Raw genomic sequence first — 25,748 nt, 5'->3', positions numbered from 1 at the left:
GACCTGCATCACAGCCTATTGTAGACTTACCGGTCATAGTAGCATGTTATGGGGACCACAGCTGGGTTGGTTCTGATGATTGGAATCAGTGAGGTTGGGTTGTAGTTCAAGCTGGTAGAATAGATCACAAATTCTTCAGTCATCTGTGCAAGAGCAGAACATTAGACAGCAGCTCCACTTATTACAAAAATCTTGAAGGCAGCAATTGTTCAAAACTACTAATCAAGCCAATATGCTTATAAAGTTTGAGTCCATGACCTAACCAGAGAACTACCATTTTAAAAATTCAGATTACCTTGTAGGATGGGTTATATTTTTAACTGTTATTGCAGCTCCATGCAAAAATTGGGAAAGAACTGACATACCAGGAAGTGTCTGTAGTATATATCCCAATTTTCTAACAGGCATGGAGCTCTTTGCTGGCACTACTTTACCCATTTATTTCTACATAATTTTTTTATGTAGGAAGTAGGGTAGCTTTTGTATGTAAAATATGTCCAATAAAACTGATGGAATTTTTTTTTTAAACTCTGTGGGATGACCGGGCCCACTTCAAAACATTTTTTAAATTCAAGTCTTGCCAATCAGTTTGGCAGTACAAGTGGCCCCAAGAGTCTACCTGTTCCATCTCCCACAAGAATGATTGCTTTGTACAGTGACAGAAGAATGTTCTTCACCCATCACTTGCATTGCTGATCTTCACTCCAAGAGCTATGATACCTAAAGATCAAAGTGCAGGAGAGGTGGAAAAGGCTTTTCTAAGTTAGAAGATAGAATTGACTATTGAAGGCATGGTTTGGAGTTGCCCAAGATCATGATTACACTTTTTAATATGGTGTATTCTCATAAGCTATACAACTTGAAAAAACAGTTACCTAGAACATTAAAACATGCAGGCCAAGGGAACATTAGCTGCTATAGATATGGCCTGCTCTCAAAATGCTACCCAAGAAGCAGTGGCATGAAGTCCAGCCATCCAAAAACTGACCCAGGCCACATGTAGAAAAAACCCCACAACCTATTTATCCCAGTTAGCATCAGTAGCTCCTTTATATCAGCTGAAAGTCATAATGTCAAGAGGTGTCTAATTTCCTTCCACACACAGTGTAAATACCAGAAGCACCATTGCAGATTTATTTGGAATCCTAGTTGTTGGCAATGAGGAAGACTTTCAACAATTTTATTTAACCATTGCTGCTTCACTGTTCTGCAGGTGCCCAGGCAGTATAACCCAATAGAGAACAAGGTTTGCAAACTCATGGCACCTATAAAAATCATGGACTATATTACAGACAAAGAGCCTTGCTTCATTGGATGTAAAAATAATTCCATGCATCAAAATGCATCTATAGAACAGCAAGTTCAAGGAAAGATAGATCTTGTACGTTTAGAGTAACCTCACTTGCTTTAACATCTGTGGTTATTGGTCCTAACTAGGAATGCCAGAGGGTTTACATTGCAGAAATCATAAGGCTTTGAGTAGCAGACCTTAAAAACAAGATAGTGGGCATCTACCTGTACTTTATAGCCATATTAGCCTAGACCAATAAAAGGTGCAATACAGTGGATGTTCCTACAATACCCTGAATAAATGCAATATACAAGAATATTGAAAAAATATATAAGATATAGATATTACCTGCAAAGTGTTGCCACAGTCCTGGAGGTTAACCTGGAAGATAACCAAATTATCAGTACTTTGGGTGCTCGGCTTGCAGCCTTGAGGTCCCAGGCTCAGATCAGAAGGTTTAATTAACTTTCCAGTCCCATAAAAGTCTCTTGCAACACTGACAACCATGTTGTCCTCTCCACACTGAAGACCGACAGGGGACCTTCCAGTGACCTGTGGGAGCTGCCTGAGCCTTTCACTAACACGTCCAGCAGAAGAACCCCTTGCAGCCCCACTTCTCAAAGTACCAAAACCAACCACAGGCTCATTACCTCCCCAGTGAAACTCTCTGGAGCCTGATCTATAGGAAACCTGGCGAGGTATATTCTGCTGGTAGCTCCTCCAGCGATCTGCTTGGCGCCTGTGTTTCCCTGACACTCCATCACCCAAGCCAAACCCTGGGCCATAAAGCAAAGCCAGCAGTAACAACAAACTACAGTTACTCCTCAACCCCATCCTGACTGCTACAGAAACAGTACAGAGAATGAGGGAGAAAGATCTGCCCTTTATACACCACCTACCAGCCATTATTACCCCCGGCTGGGGCAGGTCATCACCACACCACAATGGCTGGCCCAATCAGCATTAGGGCTAAGCAGCAATGTTGATTCCAATCACTTCTGAGAGCTTTAACCATTAGCAGGGACTTGCCTGACCTTCAACCACTCACCACTACTAAATTTTCTATGGGTAGATAATGATTGGAAAACAGGTGGAGCAATTGGCTCCCTATAGAGTACCAGTATAACCTCACATTAGTGCACAATGCTCTGCAATGTGCCAATAATTGCTACAAGATGCTACCACATACTGCTAGTGTAGCTCATACCATGGGGAACTGTGCGTTTCAGTAATTATTGGCTAATCCTAGTGATTATTATATCAAGGGATGTTAACAAAAGAATTGAGTTTTTAAAATATTTGGTATAGCAGTAGTCTTGGGGCTCATTCACACAGTTCTGTATGTGGTATGAGGTTTATACAGCCAATGTGTGATCATGCGTGTTCTTACAAGGATTTGTGTAATGAGCTCATTAAATATGTGTTCAGGCCATGTAATGCTTATTGATGCCCCAAACAAATTCTGTGAACACATCCAAATAATGTAGCTCATACCATAGAGAACTTTGTGTTTCAGTAATTATTGGGTAGTACTAATTATTATAGTAAGGGTTGTAAAGGCAGGATTGGGTTTTTAGGTCTCCTGTGTAGTCATACCCTTAGGGCTCTGTGTTATGGGGTGCATACATATTCATGTCTATGATTATACTGCAAAAACCTGAGTTTCTAAAAAAAAATTAATATGTGTGTTTTTGATCCTGGTTCATACACCCAATGTGTGATCATGTGTTTTCTTACAAGGATGTCTGTAATGAGCTCATTAAAAATGTTCTCAGGCCATGGAATGCTTATTGATACCCCAAATAAATTCTGTGAACACATCACATCATCAGTTTATCATTGGAGTGATTGCCTCCAAGTTGGGGATCCTGGAGGGCACCATACATAGCTACTGTTTTCAAGCTGGAGATCCTGGAGTTGGGTGCAGAGCCCCAGACATCACACTTGGTGTTACCGTTTATTTTTAAGGACCCCAAAAATCACATTGATTCAGTAAAGGATATACTGCATTTTCTGATTGAATTATTCACTGCGAACCCCTGACACCTTATCTTCCCATAATGCCCTAATTATTGTTAAAAAACATACCTCCCAACGTTTGAAAATGACAAAAAGGGACAAAGACAGAGGTAGTGGTACTTTTTGCACTGGTAGGTCAAAGTTTAATTTTCTTTAAACATTGTTTATTAATGGTAGGTTCTTTATATGTCAGCCACAATGGATGAGGAATTCAGTGGGTGAATTGATGCAACCTCTAGTAAAAGTATCAGCCTGTAAACATTCTGATGAAGCAGACTAATAATCACTTATGTTGTGTCAATCTACCTGGTGAATACCCCAACCTTTCTGACCAATGTATAAGATGCCTTCCTTTAAAAATGACATTCATTTTTTTAAAGGCTTGTTATTCTTCATCCCTTGTATCATGTTAGACCAAAAGAATATCTCCCAACACCTTGTTTGGCGTTCCCTCTATGACAATGCTCTTCAACCTTTTTAACATAGGGAACCCTTGAAGTAATTTCCAGGTCTTCAGAGAACACTGGCTATATTTACTATATCCACAGCTCACAGTACATTAGTGTGGTGGTCATTGGGAAGAAGGTCTCTTTCATTGCTAACCATGGTGAAGAATGTCACCATAGAGATAGCAAAAAAAGGGGATTGTGTCAGGTAAACTGACCTGAGGGTCACAAATTGCTTAAGGAACCCCTAGCAACCTCTGGAGAAACTGGATGAGAGACACAACCAGGGTTCATAAATGATGACATTAAGCATGAACACTGTGGTCTTCAGGGAACTATTACAATTGTAGTCTGGTTATTGATGTCATCTAGTTTCAGCTGTCTTAATGAGATCTGAGCGTATTCCTCTATATACCACCAGGAAACCATAAGTTCAGTGGGACACTGACAGCTGGAAATCAGTCCTGTGCCTTCAGGAGCCATGATCCAGACCAGGTCTCTAGAGGACCCCTTTTATATCTACAACTCCCAGTTGGTGTGGTGGGTAGTGGAAAGGTCTTCTACATCGAAGGCCATCAGAAATATACCACCAATGATCTTGTTAGCTATTAAACTGACCTGACTCACAAATAACTCATAGAAACCCTAGCAACCTCTGGAGAACCCTAGGGTCCCATGAAACCCTGATCTAAATTACCACCATTCATGCAATGTCACCTCTGACATTAGGCCTAGAATTTACAGCATAGTGCACAGAGGCTTTGAAAGATCTACTATCTTTACTATATTTTAGATTACTAGAGTGGGAGGCTTAGATTACTTCGTCTTCTATCTGTCTATGCCCCCATTCATTGCTCTGCTTGTAGAAGTGATTGCCAACGAAGACAAACATTTAAGGAAATTGCAAGTCGTCCGCAGGAGAGAAATTTAAAGACCCTTTCATAGAAGATGCCCATCTAACTGACCTATGTTCATTCTGGGAGATCCCCATGTGTACAAACTAGTTAACATTGTTAATATTCCTATAAAAATTTGATATATAGAGATGGGTTCTTAACATATTTCACATGTTTATTAAGAACCCATCTCTATATATCTAATTGAGATAAGAATATTGACATATGTTAGAAGAGTTAATGGTACACTAGTTATTACAATATTTATATTATTTTCAGTACCTAACCTAAAATTACAAACATGCTATTACCCCTGAGGAAGCCAAAAGCAGGCAAAATGCATCTGATAAATCCACCACACATGCAAACAGTGTGTACAAATATATTGATGGTGGATGTTATGGGCAATTATTTGCTCAATGGACCTTACACACTGGTCAGCTATGAAATTTCTAGAGCTATTTAGATTGCCACAATTTCTCATTAACTGTCTACATATTTATGCTTTTTCTTGTACTCATAATCAATTTTTGACAAGAAATGTATCATTGCAGGTCAAAAAAAAAATTCCTGTCTACCCATTTTATTAGCAGATTTTGAATAATTTTGGGGTCACCTGCCATACATCCCACAATTCTTAATCTGCTGTTGAACCCCCCTTGCGAATCCCTCTTTTGGGCAGCAGTAAAAGATGTTTTTTTTTTCAACAGACAGAACGTGTGGTTTCCTTAGAGACTTTCTGATAAGCACCACGCACACTAAGACAATGAGAAGACAGAGTCATCAGGCAGCCACCATTACCCAGAGCTTCACAGGGGCAGAGTCTTCCTTTATCACTGCCATTCTGCTCTGTTATGGTCCAATCACAAGCAGAGGTCTCAAAGTAATCACAGTAGTCAATGATGGGTTCTGTAGGAGAAAAAGCATTGAATGGGTCAACAGGCACCTTCAGATTTCTTTACAGTTCCATGCTATTTAAATCTTGCAGTCAATGTAGTTAAAAGTTCTGGTGCATTGTAGACCCTAAGAGACCATTTAAAAAAAGATTAAAAGTCAAAAATTGTGGCAAGGGGTGGCTTGGTTAGAACTCCTTGTGTTTAGTTGCCCTCTGAAAATGTTCTTGTTCTACTTATGCAAAAATTAAAGTCCCCAAGGAAAATCACACCCATATTGAGAGGTAGCAGTCAAAACGTTCTGCCTTTTCTAGCTATCCAAGATGAAGTATGTCTACACATTCTCTGTACTTCAGGTTGTGGATATGATTTGAGCTTGCCTTGGCATTTGTTATAAGGGTAACAAGGATATTTAGCTTGAATTTGGGATTTTGAATTTCCTTGGAGGAAAACACATCTTTCAGGCCTCACTTGTCACTCACTGAGTTCCTGCATCTCAAGTTCACCTATAGTCATCTTTGAACATAAGCTCTATTGAGCAGAGGCATCAGCTTCCCTATCATTTCCCCCACACCCCCAGCTTATGTTGGCACTATGTCCGCTGCAGGTTAACATACTTTCCAAGGCCTCCCTTTTCCCAAATGTTCTTGGTCTTCCAAATCTGCATCTTCCTCCTCCTGCTAGGGTTAAGGCATAGCTCTCCACTGCAGAGCAGCTAGAGGACACATGAAATAAATCAGTGTTCCATCCTACATTCCAAAATGGTACCATTTAGGATGGGGAAAAGCCAGTGTATTGAGTAGATAATCTTCCCCCGGTATAAATGAGAAGACTCACACTTGACAAGTGTCTAGAGGTCACTTCACATATATGTATTCAAATATTCTCAGTCTTGACCTGAAGGTGTGTAAAGGACTGATTTGTATCCAGTGACATGACTTGCTTGAAATACCATTTTTTAAACAAGCAGTCGGAAGTGTTAAGTGACGCTGGGTGTCAGAGACTGGAATCAGAACAGAAGTTAGTAGATGGTATTTCAGCCACAGATGCTCATTCTCTTCTGGGGTTAATAAATACAGTACATCTTTAGAACTTACTTATGTCTAGCCAATTGCTTCCATTTGTAACCAAATCAAATGCTCATGGCAGTTTAGTCAAGAAATCCTCAATGTTATTTTTCTACACAGCCTTTCTTTAGATGTCAAGTCCAAATACTTCACCATAGCCATTGAACTGTAACTCAAGTGGCATTGAGAGCTAACTGACATTATGCAGTAAAAGGATAGCAAGCTTTGTTCACGGAACCTGGGTGGCTGCAACAACTCCCAAGAGACAGGTTATTAGATCTGGAATGGAAAGACCATTTTCATTTTTTCATGGGACCCATCTGTTCAAACCAATTCAAATAATTCCTACCAGAGACATCTACTTCCAGGAATCTGAAAGCATCCAATGTGAACTAAAACTTGTCTGGCACAGCCCTTGGAGCAACCAAAGCAGAAGAGGCATCATCTATTATTCCATCCACCAGACACCTTTAGATGAAGGGTCTTTGTCTCTAATTGATGAAGTCAAAGTTCCCCTCATGAGAAGGGTTACCCCTTTAAACGCATCTCCAAAAACTTTTAGTATAGGGTTAGGTGAAAAAGCTTAACTCATCCAGCTTGTATTTGTCTGTGCCCCCATTGGAGATATTCACAAAACCACAAAAGCCTTCGACAGGGAGACACTTATCCAACAATGAAATATGTTTAATCTTGGGAAATCCATACCTACTGTACTGAAGAGAACAAAAGTTCACTAATCGTACAAATGTGATCTTTTTAGTCAAAAGCCTCCACATACGTAAGGACGACAAATGTGATATTTAGGCAAGCGTGTATGGCATTTCTCTAGCCTCAAGTGTTGTCCTCATTGGGATAAAAGTTTCTGCTCAACAAGCATGTTTAAACAGAAGCCTTTTTATGACCACCATAAGACACATTCACATTTGAAGTTCAAATTTATGCAAGAACCCTCAACCCTTTTTTGAGTGGCAATAGATACATCATGCCATGAAAGTCAGTAGATCAGGTTAAATGAAATTCTTTAATTTTCAACAGAGTGGACAGCGTGTGACTTCAGTGACTTTTTCAGAGGCTTTCGGATGAGTGCTACACACATTAGGACAACAAGAAGACTGAGGCATCCGGCAGCCACTATTACCCAGAGCCCCGCAGGGGTAGAATCTTCATTTGTCACTGCCATTTTATTCTGTTTAGGCCCAATCACAAACAGAGGTCCCAAAGTGGTCACAGTTTTTTCATTTTCAACAATGGGTTCTGTAAGAGAAAAGGCATTGAATGGGTCAACAGACATCGAGATTTCATTACAGTTAGGAGCTCGCAGTTAATGCAGCTTCATGTGTATTAGAGTACTAGTGCATTATATACCTTCAAGGCATTTAAAAGGAGTTTACGAGTGCAATGGAATAGTCAAGAGGGTGTGTTCTGGTTGCCCTCTAAACCCTTTGATCTTTCCCTTGTTGCAAGGAAGACTCTTCAATGGTGACCCTTATAGCAATATTAAGCAGTCAGGTTGTAGCTTTCTACTGTGTAACCACCTATGTCAGACCAGTTTTTAGAAATCTGTATCATGACATCCCATTGAAAGAGCCCCCCCGACAAACTGTTTCCAAGGTTGGGGCAGCAGTCAACATATCAGGTTCCGACCCTTCCTGCAATCAAAAGATAACTCTCTTTACGAAGGATGCTAGCTTAGCAGTTAGGGGTTTAGGACATTTGTGTCAATACCTCCTAAGTTGGCCACTGGACTGTCTTGAAGCAGTGTTTGAGATTTTGCATTTCAGGTTTAAGATTTGAGCTTGCCTACTTGGCATCTGAGAAATTGAGGGCATTTAGCTTTCCTGAAGCTGGCTTCCTTAGAGGATGAAAACATCTTATAGACAAAACATAAGACAAGAAGCCTCAATTGCCATCAATGTGTCAGGATGACCTATAGCCATCTTCAATTTAAGCTTTTGGGGCAAGGTCCTCTGCCCTGTATCAATGTATTTGCCAACTTAAACCCCTATTTAATGTACATCACTGTTGGTTATAAATAATAACAGCAATAATTGGTTATAAATAATAATAGCAGGTTAAAAACATACCTTCCAAGGCCTCTCTTTTCCCAAATGCTCTTGGTCTTCCAAGCCCGATTGTTCTACCTATCCTCAAATAATTGACATTAAAGCAAGTGCTCGTCTCACAACATTGGCAGAAACTGGCAGGACCTTCCACTGCAGACCAGCTAGAGAGGACATGAGATATTAGTGTTTTGTATACATTTCAAAAAAGGTACTCTTAAGTAAAAGCTGGTGGAGGATGATGGTGGCCTTTCAAGCAACATTCCTACATTATTCAGTAGGGTTATGTGACAATGGAAGCAGGACACATTTGCCACCATTCAGTGGTAGAGAATAAAATACATCTTTCTTCTGTAGCAGACTATGTCCGGTCAATGGTCCCTGCCCCTTATTTGTGACTCAACGTTCCATTTCAGGCAAGGCTTGCACACCCTCATTTTCTGTCCCAATAACCATTGTACTAGACCAAACAATGTAATTTAGTCTTCCATAAAAATGCATGGATATAGTAAATTAGTATAGTAAAGTAATGTGTATTTGAAGACAAAAAATAAATCAGTTCAACGTTAAGTATTGAACCTCTATGTGTCTCCATATATTCAGGAAATGCAGATCCTGGACCAGTCCCTCCAAGACTTCCTGAAGTTTAGGCAAGAGCAAATCTGGCATAATTTGAATCTTAATTACCGTAGGTGTTGCTTCTAGCCATGTCACATTTTGGGCAGAAAAAAAATTTCCTTTACAGGCATCTGCATAGCCCTCCTATGCGAGAGGACATTCCTCCTAATCACCCCACGTGGCTTCTGAATGGGGTAACAGGCCAGGATCAACTCTGCCAGGATCTATGGCATGGAAGACTGTAAACTGACCATTCAAACTCAATTCCATCAGTTCAACCAGGGTTCTGTGGAACCCCAGGATATTTTCCTCTGTGGGGGTTCTCTCAAACAGTAAGCATGGGGCACCCATTCAGTTGCCCAACCCCCATTGGTCTCCAAAAGTAAGAAGGAATTTCCCCCCCCCCAATGACCAGCAATGTCTACAGTCCACCATAAAGATTGGATGTCAACAGGTGAGGTTTTGCAATTATCCCACATTTTGTTATTTGTCTGCAGTATTGCATGTCAGTTTGCATATAAATAGCAGACATTCTGGAGATGAAGTTTCAAGGTTATGGTTGTAAATGATGATTTAGACTTTCTGATAATAGGGAATGTTTGGAGACTGGTTGAGCAGGAACTCCAAAGCTGTCCGCTTTTATCCTAGGCTTTTTAGCATTGACTTATTGACATCGAGTGACACTTCTGAGGTTTTGAAAGAACAATGTTAGCGTTTGAACAATAAAATAGCATCTAGTACAACCTACCTTTTGGGGGGCAGCACTGACCCCCTTGGAATTTTGTAGCCAAAACAGTCATACAGGCACCTAATCTGTACACAAAAAAAACAACCTGTGGAATTCAAGCGTGATTTGCAGCTGAGCTCGTGTGGTTTTTTCCGTACCATGAAGGACTGCCTTCAACTTTCCACCAATGATTGGACTTTGCAGTAATTTCATAGATACACTGAAGACCATTTTATTGCAGTCTCACCTGTTTGTGGCTTTGTTAAATGAGCAGGCTTTGTTTATGAAATCTGGGACCTGGGTGGTTGCAGCAGCTTTCAAAAAAACAGGTTATATAGATCTGGAATAGAAAGGCAGTTTTAATTTTCTTCAAAGAAACCCATCTGTTGCAACCAATTCAGATTACCCTTACCAGAGACACATCTACTGCCAGGAATCTGAAGACATCCACTGTGAACTGTAACTTGGATGGCATGACCCTTGGAGCAATGAAGGCTGAAGAGGCGTCCTCTTGTTTTCCATCCATCAGACACCTGCAGAATAAGTCTATTAGATAAATCTTGCACCAATATAGAAACACTTCTCCCCAACCAGAATCACATACCCACTGTGTGAAATGATGTCATAGCTAGGAGAAGAGTTGATATCTGGAGATGCGGTGGCCACACAACCGTCAACATACAAGATCATACCCATATGGTTGTATGTGTTAACAGATGCTTCAATGTGGAGGATGTCTCCAAGCTGAAATACGGAAGAACTTCTGGGTCCACTCCAGTCCTCTATAGACAACAAAAATTGAGATGTAGAATTTGTTCTCGCTATACCACTGTATGTGGTAGGGTGCCCTAGACTCCAACCGTCTAACGAGTAACTGGAGGGTGAATGACATTACAATGAAGATGGCACCCAGCAGCAATTTTATCATTTCTGAATGCTAACACAAGGTAAGCTTTTGCAGGTAAAACCATGTCCAATTACAGAATTACAGAATTGGATTCAAGTCTTGCTAAAGAAATCTCAGCAGAACAAGTGGCCCCTAGAGTCTACCTGTTCCATCTCCCACAAGAATGGTGTGTACAGTGACAGGAGAATGTTTCTCACCCAGCGCATATAGTTGTTGCCAGGTTAAAGTCTTGCACCTCACCTGCATTGCAAGCAAGAACAGGCAAATACATTTTCCAAATTAAAAGGGAGAATTGACTATTAAAGCCATGGTTTGGGGTTGCCTATGATCATGAATAAGCTTTTTAAATTTAGAGTATTCTCATAAAAAACTATGCTGCAAGTTGAAAAGCCAGCCGCCTAGAACCACAATAAAACCTACAGACCAAGGAACATTACCAGCTATAGATACAGCCTGTGTGTGGCCTGCACTCAAAATGCTAGCCAGGAAGCAGTGGCCTGAACAGAAGACAAGGCCAGCACCAAATAGCAGTTGGAAGTCTAATGTCAAAAGGGGTCTACAGTTTCTTCCTTGCACAGTGTATATACCAGAAGCCCCATTACCAATTTTTTTGGAATCCTAGTTGTTGGCAATGACCAAGTCTTTCATCAATTTCATGCAGTTGGAGTGCTCTTTCACTCTTCCTGTGGCATAACCACCTGTCATATGCATAATTGTCTGACCATTGCAGCTTCGCTGTCCAGGAGATACCCAAGCATTAGAGCCCCATGGAGAACAAGGCTTGCAAACTCATAGCACCTATAAAACTCCATTCCATTCATCAAAAAGATTTTATGCATCTCTAGAAGGGGGACAGCAAGTTTGAGGAAATATATAATTTGTATGTTTAGAGTGACCTCGCTTGCCTTAACATCTGTGGTTCGCATTGTAGAAACCATAGGGGCTTAAGTATCAGGGCAGACCTTAAAAACAAGATAGTGGGCATCTACCTGTACTTTATAGCTCTGGTTAGCCTAGACCAATAAAAGGTACAATCTAGTGGTTGTTAAACCTGAATGCATGCAATATACAAAAACATTGAAAAAAATGATGCTTACACAACTCACCAGTCATCAATTGCAAAGAGAAGGACAACTTCTCTTCAGAGGACACTGTGGTGCTGAAAGGAGCCCATGTAGGCTTAATGGCATTGCTGGTCACGTTATCATGGCTATGCAGAAACAGAGTAAGTGTCAGTAATTGGTTCAGGAACTTCTTTAGTTTATCCAATTTCTATTTTTGCTTTTAAGGAAATTTATATTTTTGCTTTTAAGGAAAGTCCCATATAGGAGAAAACACTGCTTTTGTGGACTAAATTCACAACCCAGATAAATACACATGTGGATTGTGGTACACTGCTAAAACCATTAAAAAATTAGGGCACAGAGGTATAATGGTATTAAGAGCTTATATTTGAGTGGGCCATTTTTTTCATTTTATAATGTGAAGGGGGAGAACATTGTCAGACTTTGCCATCTATATTCCAGACAGTAGCCCCAATCTCCAGCTGGAGGTTGTAACCATAATGGTCAGAGTACAAATCTTGCCAAAAGGAACAGGCGCCATTTATATGAAAAAGGGATATACACTCCCTGTTGGTTTCACTGTACATTAGATGTCTTTCCCCCCTATTCTGTCCAAGGTTTAACGATACAACCCTTATTAGGATCTGCATCACAGCCTAGTGTAGACTTACCGGTCATACCGGTAGTAGCACGTTATGGGGACCACAACTGAGTTGGTTCTAATGATTGGAATCAGTGAGGTTGGGTTGTAGTTCAAACTGGTCAAATAGATCACAAATTCTTCAGTCATCTGTGCAAAGAGCAGAACATAAGGCAGCAGCTCTACTTATAAGTAAAAACCTTGAAGGCAGCAATTGTTCACCTACTTTACTAAGAAAACTGAAAATCTAGCAATTATTCTGATAAAGTTTTGACTCCAAACAACCAAAAAACTACCATTTTTAAAAATCAAACTGACTTCCTTGTAGAATGGTTTCTATTTCATTCTGTAGAATGGTTGCTGGCTCTACTTTTCCCTATGTCTCTACATAACCCTTTATGTATGTGGTAGGGTGCCCTAGACTCCAACCGTCTAACGAGTAACTGGAGGGTGAATGACATTACAATGAAGATGGCACCCAGCAGCAATTTTATCATTTCTGAATGCTAACACAAGGTAAGCTTTTGCAGGTAAAACCATGTCCAATTACAGAATTACAGAATTGGATTCAAGTCTTGCTAAAGAAATCTCAGCAGAACAAGTGGCCCCTAGAGTCTACCTGTTCCATCTCCCACAAGAATGGTGTGTACAGTGACAGGAGAATGTTTCTCACCCAGCGCATATAGTTGTTGCCAGGTTAAAGTCTTGCACCTCACCTGCATTGCAAGCAAGAACAGGCAAATACATTTTCCAAATTAAAAGGGAGAATTGACTATTAAAGCCATGGTTTGGGGTTGCCTATGATCATGAATAAGCTTTTTAAATTTAGAGTATTCTCATAAAAAACTATGCTGCAAGTTGAAAAGCCAGCCGCCTAGAACCACAATAAAACCTACAGACCAAGGAACATTACCAGCTATAGATACAGCCTGTGTGTGGCCTGCACTCAAAATGCTAGCCAGGAAGCAGTGGCCTGAACAGAAGACAAGGCCAGCACCAAATAGCAGTTGGAAGTCTAATGTCAAAAGGGGTCTACAGTTTCTTCCTTGCACAGTGTATATACCAGAAGCCCCATTACCAATTTTTTTTGGAATCCTAGTTGTTGGCAATGACCAAGTCTTCCATCAATTTCATGCAGTTGGAGTGCTCTTTCACTCTTCCTGTGGCATAACCACCTGTCATATGCATAACTGTCTGACCATTGCAGCTTCGCTGTCCAGGAGATACCCAAGCATTAGAGCCCCATGGAGAACAAGGCTTGCAAACTCATAGCACCTATAAAACTCCATTCCATTCATCAAAAAGATTTTATGCATCTCTAGAAGGGGGACAGCAAGTTTGAGGAAATATATAATTTGTATGTTTAGAGTGACCTCGCTTGCCTTAACATCTGTGGTTCGCATTGTAGAAACCAGTCCAGCAGAAGAACCCCTTGAAGCCCCACTTCTCAAAGTACCAAACCCAACCACAGGCTCATTACCTCCCCAGTAAAACTCTCTGGAGCCCGATCTATAGGAACCCTGACGAGGAATATTCTGCTGGTAGCTCCTCCAGCGATCTGCTTGGCGTCTGTGTTTCCCTAACACTCCATCACCTAAGCAAAACCCTGGGCCATAAAGCAAAGCCAGCAGTAACAACAAACTACAGTTATTCCTCAAGCCCATCATGACTGCTACAGAAACAGTAGGGAGAATGAGAGAGAAAGATCTGCCCTTTATTCACCGCCTACCAGTCATTATTACCCCTGGCTGGGGCAGCTCATCACCACACCACAAAGGCTGGCCCAATCAGCAATGTTGATTCAAATCACTTTAGAGAGCTTTAACCATTTGCAGGCACCTGCCTCACCACCACTCACCACTACTAAATTTACTATGGACAGATAATGATTTGAAAACAGGTGGAGCAATTGGCTCCCTATGGAGTACAAGTATTATCTCACATGAGTGCACAATGCTCTGCAATGTGCAAACAATTGCTACAAGATGCTACCACATACTGCTAGTGTAGCTCATACCATGGGGAACTGTGCGTTTCAGTAATTATTGGCTAATCCTGAATATTATAGTAAGGGAAATTAGGGCTAGATTGAGTTTTTGGGTCTCCAGTGTAGTTGTACCATTAGGGCTCTGCATCATGTGGTGCATACACATTCATCTCTATGAATAAACTCCAAAAGATGACCATGTGTGTTTTTGATCATGGATGTGCTTAATGGGCCATTTTTTAACTGGTATGAGGTTCATATATCCTTGTTATTACAAGGATTTGTGTAATGAGCTCATTAAAAATTTTTTTAGGCCATGGAATGCTTATTGATGCCCCAACTAAATTCTGTAGACCATCCAAATTGTGAGTGGGTCCTTGAGCTTTGATCCACCTTGTGTTTTTAGCTATATTCACTTTTCATGCTTTTTCCCAGATAATTAAGTCCGTCAGCTGGTCATAAGGTACAACACAATTGTACACATACTACGTGTGGTTTTCTGCATTAACTAGAGTGTAAGCATTGCCATATCAGGCCATGTTACCCAGAAGGCCCAGTTCTGTCTCCACAGTGGTTTATGCAGCATTATCATTTAGGAAGACGATGGTTATGAAAGTGGCATGCACTTTATCACGGGAGTGATTGCCTCCGAGTTGGGGATCCCGGAGGGCACCAGACATAGCTACTGCTTTCAGGGTGGAGAACCTGGAGTTGGGTGGAAAGCCCCAGACATCATCAAAGGCATACCTCCCAAAAATTGAAAGTGGTAAAATGGGACAAAGACAAAGGTAGCGGTGCTCTTTTTGCTCTGTGGACCAAAGTTTAGTTTTCTTAAAACATTGTTTATAAAAGGTAGGTTCTTTATATGTCAACCACAATAGATGAGGAATTCAGCAGAGGAATTGCTGCAACCTCTAGTAAAGTATCAGCCTTTAAAAATTCTGATGACACAGGCTTTTATTCACTTATGTTGTGGCAATTTACCTGGCGATTGTCCCAACCTTTCTGATTAACATATGGTGCCTTCCTTTAAAAAAGGATATACTAATTTTATCTCTTGTAATCATGTTAGACCAATAGAAAATCTCCCAACACCTTGTTTGGTGTTCACTCTAGGATAATATTCCTCAACCTTTTTAACATAGGGAACCCTGGAAGTAATTTCTGGATCTTCAGAGAACACTGGCTATATTTACTATATACACAGCTCACAGTACATTAGTGTGGTGGTCATTGGGACGAAGGTCTCTTACGTTGCTAACCAGGGTGAAAAATGTCACCTATACGATAGGGGATTGTGTTTGTAAACTGACCCGAGGCTCACAAATAGCTTAAGGAACCCCAAGCAACCTCTGGAGGAACTGGTTGAGAACCTAGCAGAGTTCATAAAGGATGACATTAAGCCTTCAGGAACTATAGCTATCATTTTACTCTGGGTTTTGGGGGTCATATAGTTTCGGCTATCCTAATGACAGCGTGAGTGTAATCCACTATTTGCCACCAGGAAACACAAGCTCAGTAGGACACTGACATCTGGAAATCAGTCCTATGCCTCCAAGGGCTATGGATCTAGATCAGGTCCGCAGAGGACCCCTTGTATATCTACAACTCCAAGTACATGGGTGGTGAAACAGCCATTGGAAAAAATGTCACGCTTAGAGGTAGATACCAATGATCTTTTTAGCTATTAAATTGTCACATCACTCAAAGAAACCCTAGCAACCTCTGGAGGATCCTGGGGTCCCACTAAATGAGATTCTTGCATTGCACCATGTCACTTCTGACAATAGGCCTAGAATTTACAGCATAACACAAAGGGACTTTGAAAGATCTACTATCTCTACAAGTGAAACATGCATCATCTCTGTAAAATTGTGAGGTCAAAGTGCTCTTCTAGGAAAGACAACCCTTCAGAAACCCCCCTTTTATTTTAGATTTAAAGAGTGGGAGGCTTGGACCCTTTCAGCTTGTCTGGCCCTGCCCCTATTCATCACTCCACTTGTAGAAGTAATCACCCATGACACCAAACATTCAGGTAAATTGCAAATTGTCCCCAGAACAGAAATTTAAAGAGCATTCTATAGAAGTTGCCCCTCTAACTGACCTATGTTCGTTCTGGGAGATCCCCATGGGTACAAACAAATTAACATTTCTATGTCTATATACTTATCACAGTTAAATATATTAAGAACCCACCTCCATATACTTAATTGGGATAATAGAGTTAATAGTACAAACTAGTTATCAATATTACAATGTTATTTTTCAGTACCTAACCCAATATCACAGACATGCCATTACCCCTGAGGAAGCCAAAAGCAGGCACAATGAATCATGTCTGGTGGATTTATCCTATGCAGTGTATACAAATATACCCCTGCTTGACTTTTGAGGGCAATTAACTGCTCAATGGACCTCGCACACTAGTCAGTTACAAGTTGTCTAGAGCCATTTAGATAGACAGTTAAGAAATTGTGGCTATATATTATACTTCTCTTGTACTAGTTATCAAGTTTTGACAAGAAATAGATCAATGCACAGCAAAAAAAATCCTGTCTACCATTACCCAATTTTGAGATGCAATCAGTTTATTTTGGATATATGTCACCACCTGCTGTACCCCCACAATTCTTTATCTGTTCTGGAGGCTTTGTGAATCCCTGTGGACAGCAGAAAAAGGCTGATAATGCCATCAATAAATGAAAATAAGGGGACCAAATAAATGAGATTTTTTTTAATTTTCAACAGACAGAATGTGTGGTTTCTTTAGAAACTTTCTGATAAGCACTCCACACACAAAGACAATAAGAAGACTGAGGCATCCGGCAGCCACCATTACCCAGAGCTCCACAGGGGCAGAGTCCTCCTTTGTCACTGCCATTTTACTCTGTTTTGGCCCAATCACAAGCAGAGGTCCCAAAGTGGTCACAGTTTGTTCCTTTTCAATGATGGGTTCTGTAGGAGAAAATGCATCGATTGTCAACCAGAACCTTCTGATTTCTTTACAGTGCAATTAACAGCTTTCAGTCTGTGTTTAGGAGTTCTGGGGCATTGTAGACCCTTGGAGATCATTTAAAAACAAGATTAAAATTAAAGTGACAAGGGGTTTGGTTACAACTTCCTTTTGTTTGCTCTGAACCCTTTGAAAGGTTTCCCATTCTATTTATGCAAGAGTGCCTTCAATGGGGGACTAAGACAGCTATATAGCAGTTGGGGTTCTAGTTTTGTTCTCTGACCCATTTTTAGGCTGAAGTAAAGGAACCTGTAATCATGACATCCCATAAAAATCCAAGACAAATCACCCCCAGCAGAGAAGTAGCATTCAAACAGGTTCTGCCCCTTCTACCAATCCAAAGGGAAGTAGGTCTACATATTTTCTGTACTTCAGGTTGTGGATATGATTGAACTTGCCCCAGCATTTGTTTTGAGTGTAACAAGGACATTAAGCTTTAAGGGTTTTGCATTTCCTTAAAGGAAAACACTTCTTTCAGGCCTCACTTGTCACCCATGGAATTCCTGCATCTTAAGTTCACCTATAGCCATCTTTAACCATAAGCTCTATTGAGAAGGGTCATCAAATTCCCCATCATTGTCCCCACAACCCCTTATGTTGGCACTGTCAGCTCCAGGTTAACATACCTTCCAAGGCCTCCCTTTTCCCAAATGTTCTTGGTCTTCCAAATCTGCTTCTTCCTCCTCCTACTGGGCCACCAAGGTTAAGGCATGTGCTCGTCGCACAACATTGGCATACATTGGCAGGGCCCTCCACTGCAGACCAGCTAAAGACGACATGAGATGTCAGTGTTCCATCCTACATTCTAAAATGGTACCCATTAAGGATGGTGAAAAGCTAGTGTGTAGAGTAAGAAAACTTCCCCTACTAAATGTAAGAAGATTCACAGAGGTCACCGACATATGTATTCTCAATCATGGTCTGAAGGTGTGCAAAGGACCGATTTGTAGCCATCTTTCCTCCAATGATGCATGACATAATTATTAAACAAGCAGTCAGAAGTGTTAAGTGAAGCTGGGTGTCAGATCCTGGAATCAGGACAGAAGCTAGTGGACCGTATTTCAACCACAGACACCAATTCTCTTCTTGAGGTTAGGAAAACCAGTACATCTTCAAAGCTGACTTAGGTCTAAGACAATTGTTTCTATTTGTAACCAAATCAAGCTAATTTCAGATTTAGTCAATAAATCCTCAATGTTATTTGTCTACCAAGCATTGCTTTAGATGTTAAGGCCAAAGACTATTTACCAGTAACTCAAGTGTCTGAGAGCTGAACTGACAATATGCAGCAAATAAATGGATACACTGAAGGTCATTTTAATACAGTCTCACCTGTTTGTGGCTTTGTTATATGAGCAAGCTTTGTTCATGGAATCTGGAACCTGGGTGGTTGGAGCAGCTCTCAAGAAACAGGCTATGTAGATCTGGAATAGAAAGGTAGTTTTAATTTGTTCATTGCACCCAACTGCTCAAACAAATTCAAATAATTCTTACCAGAGACACATCTACTGCCAGGAATCTGAAAGCATCCACTGTGAACTGTAACTTGTCTGGCACGACCCTTGGAGCAACAAAAGCTGAAGAGGCGTCCTCTTGTATTCCGTCCACCAGACACCTGCAGAATAAGTCAGTTAGATAAATCTTGCATCAATATAGAAACACTTCTCCCCCACCAGAAACACATACCCATTGTCTGCAATGATGTCATAGCTAGGAGAAGACTTGATATCTGGAGATACGGTGGCCACACAACGGTCAACATACAAGATCATACCCACATGGTTGTATGTGTTAACAGATGCTTCAATGTAGAGGATGTCTCCAAGATAAAATACAGAAGAACTTCTGGGTCCACTCCAGTCCTCTGTAGACAACAAAAATTGTGATATAGCGAGAACAAATTCTGCCCCAATTCCCCTTACATCACTCACCAGTCATCAATTGCAAGGAGAAGGACAACTTCTCTTCAGAGGACACTGTGGTGCTGAAAGGAGCCCATGTAGGCTTAATGGCATTGCTGGTCACATTATCATGCCTACACAGAAACAGATTAAGTGTTAGAAATAGACACATTTGTGAAGTTAAAGACATTAAGTAAAGTCACATCTTAAGGAAAAATACTACCCATGCTAACTTGTTAGTCTCATGTTACAATGTTGTCATCCTGGTATAACTATACATGCCATTTCTGTAACTGCTTTATTGTGGGAGACTCACTTCTGTCATTGCCAACATCTCTGAAGTAGAAGATTAGTTGGAGACAGTTCACATAGATACAGTATGGTAAACCTAAATCAAGAACACCAAGGCCACAAACTGGCAAGCACCACCCAGCCAGTGAGCAAGGGGTAAAACATTGGGATACAGATGGCAAAACCTGACAGACACTGGCCCCATCTCCAGAGGTTTACAATTACTGTTGGTCTACTGGACAAAAGTTGAGCAGGGATATTTAGAAAACACCTGTTCAGTTTTTGTCACCTTTGCTATTACAAACAAGTATGAAAACCTTGTTTGGAGCTGCATCACCCCTCAGCATATACTTACCGGTAGTAGTAGCATGCTATAGGGACCACAGCGGGGTTGGTTCTGATGATTGGAATGGAAGAGGTTGGGTTGTAGTTCAGGCTGGTAAGATAAGTCACAAAGTCTGACGTCATCTGTGCAAAGAGTAAAACATTACATCACAATCTGTACAGCAGCCCCCCATCCCCACCAAGAAAACTACTAACCTAGCAATTATACTGACTGTTAAGACACACGACTCCACCCAGAGAACTACATTGTTAGAGCAATTTAAGACCATTTATAACAGGTTCTCTAATTGTTTAATGCAGCTATAAATCCCCTAAAAACATGAGGAAAGGATTGTCACACCTAATGGTCAACAGTACACTCCCCCACCTCCATTTACTTACAAATCGGAGCCTTCCTCTGTGCTGGCACTACTTTTCCCATATGTAGCTGGGGGTGTGGGTCGTGTGAAAGCAAATACACCAAGATAGACTACCTAAATTACAATCAAGATGGCACCCAACAGCAGTCTTACAACGTTGTTGGTTCCAGAGTCTACTCGTCCTAATTCTTACAGTTAATGGCAAACAGCATTTGTAGTATGCACTTCATCCAACACATCTATTGCTTGGTTAAAGACTTGCACCTCCCTGCATTGCTGATGTTCTCTTCTGAAAAGCTGACTTCAGATAACACTCAAGATTATTGATGTCATGAATTGGGGTTGCCTTCCTACTGCGATCATAATTAGTTTAGTATGAAGTGTTAATGCAGTTTACAGAGATGGCTGCCTAGATCCAAAATTGAAACTTGCAGGTGAAGAGATCACAAGCTATACATACAGCCCATGGGTGGGACTGCATCCTTGAGCACAAATGCTAACTAAACAGCAGAGGCCTGAGCAGAAAACATGGCCATCTACACTTGAACAGAGGTTACATGTATCAGTAGTAACCCACATATTTAGTCCACTGGCACCCTTATGCTGACCAAAAGCAGCAAAACATCCAACACATTATCTTAGAGAGCTTTACTGTTCTACCATTACCAGCCTATTTAGAATCCAAGTTGCTTGGCAATGCCACCAAGACCCAAAAGACAATTCACTCCTACATTTACAGTGAACTTCACCCCTTTCCACAACTTAGCCACCTCCCAGATACATATTTGTCTTGATCAGAGAGTTGCAGATTCACCCATTTTGGAGCATTACTGCTCCATGGACATCAAGAGATGCCAATCACAAAGCCCTTCCAATAAAAGCCTTGGAGCAATCATAGGCAGTCCAGTAAAAGCTTGCTGCACAAACATCAGAACTTCAGACTTTAACATGATACAAGTATACAGGAAGACAGATCAGCTTTTTTAAAATGACCACTTCCCTCAAGATCTGCTGTTAATGGTCAGAAACTGGAAATAAAGGGTGCTTTACAGACTTTGGAAAATTTCAGGTTTACATGTTAACAAAAAGTCATAGGACAACAGTTTCAGGCAGATGTTAGAACAAGACAATGGGCAACTACTTGTACTTTATTGCTTTGATCAATGAAAGGTGAACTCTAGTTATGGTAGTGCATTGGAAAGGTGCCATCTATTGGCTTCCACTAGTTTAACCTAACTACATTTGAAATCCAAAATACAAGAACTTAGAGAAAGTAATTATTAGGATGTAGATATTACCTGCAAAGTGTTGCCACAGTCCTGGAGGTTAACCTGGAAGATAACCATATTATCAGTACTTTGGGTGCTCGGCTTGCAGCCTTGAGGTCCCAGGCTCAGATCAGAAGGTTTAATCAACTTTCCGTCCCATAAAAGTCTCTTGCAACACTGACCACCATGTTGTCCTCTCCACACTGAAGACTGACAGGGGACCTTCCAGTGACCTCTTGGAGCTGCCTGAGCCTTTCACTAAGATGTCCAGCAGAAGAACCCCTTGAAGCCCCACTTCTGCCAAACCCAACCACAGGCTCATTACCTCCCCAGTGAAACTCTCTGGAGCCCGATCTATAGGAACCCTGGCGAGGAATATTCTGCTGGTAGCTCCTCCAGCGATCCACTCGGCGCCTGTGTTTCCCTGACACTCCATCACCCAAGCCAAACCCTGAGCCATAAAGCAGAGCCAGCAGTAACAACAAACTACAATTACTCCTCAACCCCATCCTGACTGCTACAGAAACAGTACAGAAAATGAGGGAGAAAGATCTGCCCTTTATACACCGCCTACCAGCCATTATTACCCCAGCTGGGGCAGTTCATCACCACACCACAATGGCTGGCTCAATCAGCATTAGGGCTAAACAGCAATGTTGATTCTAATCATTTCTGAGAGCTTTAACCATTTGCAGGGACTTATTTTATTCAGCTAGACCAACATAGGAGAATTGTAGTAGCTTTCTTCCATACTAAAATGACCATGGGTAGCTAATGATTGGAAAACAGATGAACCAAATGGCTCCCTATTAAGAATGTACTAATATAATCTCACATGAGTGCACAATGCTCTGCAATGTATGAATGATTGCTACAAGATGTTACCATATATTGTTAGTGTAGCTCATACCATGCATGTTTCAGTAATTATTGGCTAGTCTTGATTGTTATAGTAAAGGATGTTAAGGCAGGATTGAGTTTTTAGGTCTCCTGTGTAGTCGTAGCCTTAGGGCTCTGAGTTATGGGGTGCATACATATTCATGTCTCTGAATATACTCCAATAACCTGGTTTTTTTTTTTAAAAAATGACCGTGTGTGTTTTTGATGAAGGATGTGTGTAATGGGCCCTTTTAAAACCGTGCTCAGGCCATGCAATGCATATTAATGCTCCAAATAAATCCTGTGAACACAGATATGAATGGGCCCTTTGGCTTGATTCACAATTTACATTGCTTTGATTTTGGCCTTTGCCTTTGGTTTCTCCAGTTGCCAAATTGGAAGTCCCAGGGTTGGGTTGGAGGCGCTACACATAGTTATAGCCCTGGTATTACCAATTCTTTCCTAGGAACCCCAAAAACACATTGGTTTAGTAAAGTTCATGTTGGTTTTTTTGAGTGTGCTTTACTAATAGGAACCACTTAGATGTTGGTCTCCTGCAAAGCTCTTTAAAATTGATAAAACTTATTCTGTTAGCAGCTCGCATCACTTTGGCTAAATCGTGGAAATCCAATGTGATTTTGCTAGACCCTCTCATTGCAATAATGGACTGGATTATGGTTAATAATAATAACTCAATAATACTTTAGGAAAATTTGAGGCTATTTGGGATCCCTGTAGGGAATACAGATCACACTATATGGATGTCGCTTCTATGTAACAAAGTTTATTTTTTAGAGTCCACCACCCCCCTTTCCCCTTGTCCCTGTCCTGTCCATGGCATAAAGGGGGTTTCTTTTTACAGTATCTTGCATTTTCCTTTTTTTTCTTTATTATTCCTTTTAACTGTTAGATTGATGTTGTGCATTCTGTAAGCAGGTGAGGCATGTTTGTCCTTCTGTTATTACTATTGTTCTTATTTTTATGTCATTTTCTTTTCTATAAAAAACTCAATTAAAAAAATTGAAATACAAATTAGAGACGTAGGAAGTTTACCCCAGTGAAGGGCAGGGAAGTAGCAGATCATCTTCTAAATGTGTTTAGGTAAGTGATCACCAATACCAACACTTATTCTTGCTTTCCCTGACCTCAGCAATGAGGAATATTGTATTTCTGTTGACACCAGGGATATGGAGATTATATTCAGCCTCCAAACACAAATGATGGGATTTATTTATTCTATTGACACCAATGTATGTGCTTGTTTTATTGTATTTATGATGGGGCATATTAACCCCCTGACACCGATTATGGTTCTTATTTATCCTATTGACACTAACGTTTGGGCTTTTTATATCCTCCAACACCAACTTGGGGCCTATTTACTGCATTGACACCAAGAATGGGTCCTATTTTATCTTGCTGACACCAATTATGGGGCTTATTTATTCCCCTTATACCAAGGATTGGGCTTTTTTACTCCATGGACACCAATAAAAGTGCTTATTTATCCCACCGATACCAAAGATGAAACTTATTTCATCCCCCGACACCAATGTTGGGGCATATTGTATCCCATTGACACCAGTAATAGGGATTAGTTTCCCCCTAACAAAAATGAAGGGTCACTGGGTGAACAATGGGGACTATTTATAGCACAAAAAACAATGGGGCTTTTTAGATCACTGACATCAGTGATAGGGCTCACAATACTGCCACCTCTCATCTTCACAGCATAGTGGGTACATTCTGTAGTACATACAATCACCTTGTAAAAAGGCAAGAAAGGTTTATAGTTGCAAGAAAATGTATTTTAGTCTGAAAAAAAGAAAACAAATGCAGCCACACTTGAAAAAGGAGCAAAAGCCACAATATATTACATTTTTTCTTGGGTTTCAATACTCAGGCTGGCCAAACAGTCTGGTTCTACAAGATTTACACCGTCTACTTATATAAACCAATTTACATTACATAGTGATTTAGGAATCTGAAAAGATGGGATTGGCCATTTTAAGTACGAATTATTTGCAGTGTGTATTACGTGCTGCATGGGTATTGATCTGTATTCAAATAGGAGAATTAGCTACAATGTTGCATTCTCTTTTTTAAACACCAGATGGCGACAGTGATCTCCACTTTCGATGGGTAAAAGGTCATTGTAAAACTTGGTACAATGTATCTCAGTATTGGGGTCCTGGTAACAGGGACCATAGGGAGATCTCTTAAATGACGAACTCTAATGCCAGGATCCTAACACTTCTGTAAGAAAAAAATTCTTCCGGTAGAACTTCCGTTCTGGTGTAAGAAAAAGTTTTCTAGAATCTTTGCCCACCCCATTATGCTTACATAAAGCAAACTTGAATTTTATTATCAATTACTCAATTATGCTGAAAAGGCCTAGGCAGAAGATTTTCATTACATGTTAATATGCTGGAACCGGATACATTTCATGGGATAAACCCAGAACCTCAGAAGGTAAAGATATCAGACTGGGTTCTGTTACTATATTAAACAATAAAAATTAAATGGGATGCTGTCATTTGATTTTATTATTTAGATTAATAATCTTAGAGAACACCTAATGGTGGTTCTTACAACAAACTTTGAATTTGAAGCTTTCATTCCATCTCTTAGAACTCTGTTCACATGTGCTCCATAGACCACGTATAACATTATTTCAGTTTCCTTTATGGCAAGGATTTCAATGTTCAGATATATAAAACAAGTTTACATAACAGAAGCCAGTCTGATATTTTCTCTATCCCTGAAGAAGTGTGTTCATCCTGCGAAACATGTTGGTTCCAGTAATTACAGGTAGCCTCTGGGTTACATACGACTGTAGGGTATGACTGTACATAGGGACTTTAGGTTTGTTCTTAAGTGTAATTCGTATGCAAGTTGGAGCAGGTCCATATTTCAATTAATGCATTTAGGTCAGATGTTTGTCTCAACTTATTAGGCAGTGTGGTCAGTTACTGTATAAAATCCTCACCAAGTTATCACAAAACATATCTTTATTGAGCCTAGACAGTCATTAACTTCTGGAGCAAGCTGTGCTTTGATATGCAAAAACAATTTGT

General features: G+C 40.5%; 3 pseudogenes; all 3 read right to left on the bottom strand.

The window, feature by feature from the left end:
* LOC140322271 (zona pellucida sperm-binding protein 3-like) overlaps positions 1-6,061 on the bottom strand; it is an 8,991-nt pseudogene extending 2,930 nt beyond the window's left edge.
* Positions 6,062-7,395: 1,334 nt separating this feature from the next.
* Positions 7,396-12,778, bottom strand: LOC140322269 (zona pellucida sperm-binding protein 3-like; annotated as a pseudogene).
* A 4,556-nt stretch (positions 12,779-17,334) lies between these two features.
* LOC140322735 (zona pellucida sperm-binding protein 3-like) lies at positions 17,335-22,328 on the bottom strand (annotated as a pseudogene).
* Between the last annotated feature and the right edge of the window lie 3,420 nt (positions 22,329-25,748).

The sequence above is a fragment of the Pyxicephalus adspersus genome, chromosome 2, assembly GCF_032062135.1.
Source record: "Pyxicephalus adspersus chromosome 2, UCB_Pads_2.0, whole genome shotgun sequence".
In the NCBI taxonomy this organism is placed as follows: domain Eukaryota; kingdom Metazoa; phylum Chordata; class Amphibia; order Anura; family Pyxicephalidae; genus Pyxicephalus; species Pyxicephalus adspersus.
This window is presented reverse-complemented; position numbering and strand designations above follow the sequence as displayed.